Source organism: Phascolarctos cinereus, unplaced genomic scaffold (genome assembly GCF_003287225.1).
Source record: "Phascolarctos cinereus isolate Bilbo 61053 unplaced genomic scaffold, phaCin_HiC Scaffold_9;HRSCAF=440, whole genome shotgun sequence".
Taxonomy (NCBI): domain Eukaryota; kingdom Metazoa; phylum Chordata; class Mammalia; order Diprotodontia; family Phascolarctidae; genus Phascolarctos; species Phascolarctos cinereus.
In genome coordinates, this window is record NW_027556402.1 from 141,395,565 (window position 1) to 141,396,680 (window position 1,116).

Below are 1,116 nucleotides of genomic sequence, written 5' to 3' on the forward strand. Positions count from 1 at the left end.
GTTTGTAAGAGAGCACACCCCAAGTGCTTTTTTAATTTTTTCTTTTATTTGAATAATAGTGTTCTTGAAGATTTGACTAAAGCAATAACCTTTGAATGTTACAGAGCTAAATTTGTAAGAGGCTTAATTATTATTTCATCTAAGCATCTCTTTTTACAGATGAGGCAACTGTGGCTTAGAAAAGTTAAGTGACTACTTTTTTTTTTTTTTTGCGGGTTGGCGGGGAGTAAGGCAGCAGCACCATGAACGCCTCTGGCACACTGAGAGAATATAAGGTAGTTGGACACTGCCTGCCTACTCCTAAGAGTCCAGTGCCACCTCTTTATCGGATGCGGATCTTTGCTCCTAATCATGTTGTAGCAAAGTCCCGATTCTGGTACTTCGTTTCCCAGCTGAAAAAGATGAAGAAATCTTCTGGAGAAATTGTATACTGTGAACAGGTCTTTGAAAAGTCCCCTCTTAGGGTGAAAAACTTTGGCATCTGGCTGCCCTATGATTCCAGGAGTGGAACCCACAACATGTACAGGAAGTACAGGGACCTGACCACTGCTGGTGCCATCACTCAGTGCTACCGAGATATGGGAGCCCGTCACTGTGCCTGGGCCCACTCCATCCAGATCACGAAAGTGGAATAAATTCCTGCCAGCAAGTGCCGCCGGCCTGCATTCAAGCAGTTTCACGACTCCAAAATCAAGTTCCCTCTGCCCCACGGAGTTCTGCGTTGCCAGCACAAACCACGCTTTACTACCAACAGGCCCAACACATTCTTCTAAGTGCAGAGACAAGGAGGCATCTGTTTTATTTGATCTGTTTAAATAAATCTCTCCACTGGAAAAGAAAAAAAAGTTCAGTGACTTGTCCAAGGTCACACAGACAGGGAGTGGTAGAAGTAGCACGAGAATTCTAAATCAGGTCCTATAACATACAATTTCAATGTTCTGTTTCTTTTGTTTTCTCATTTATGTAATCTGTAACTTGCTATAATAGAGAAAAAAAGGATTCTACTTAGCTGCATATCAAGTCTATTCATGTCCCTTCTATCCTAGAGCAAGATGCACCATATAAATGGGAGTAAAGGTCAGTCTAAATTTTTGTCCAAATATTCTAAATATGAAA

General features: G+C 41.6%; 1 pseudogene; it reads left to right on the forward strand.

The window, feature by feature from the left end:
- Window positions 1-242: 242 nt before the first annotated feature.
- LOC110217427 (large ribosomal subunit protein eL20 pseudogene) lies at window positions 243-785 on the forward strand (annotated as a pseudogene).
- Window positions 786-1,116: the final 331 nt, after the last annotated feature.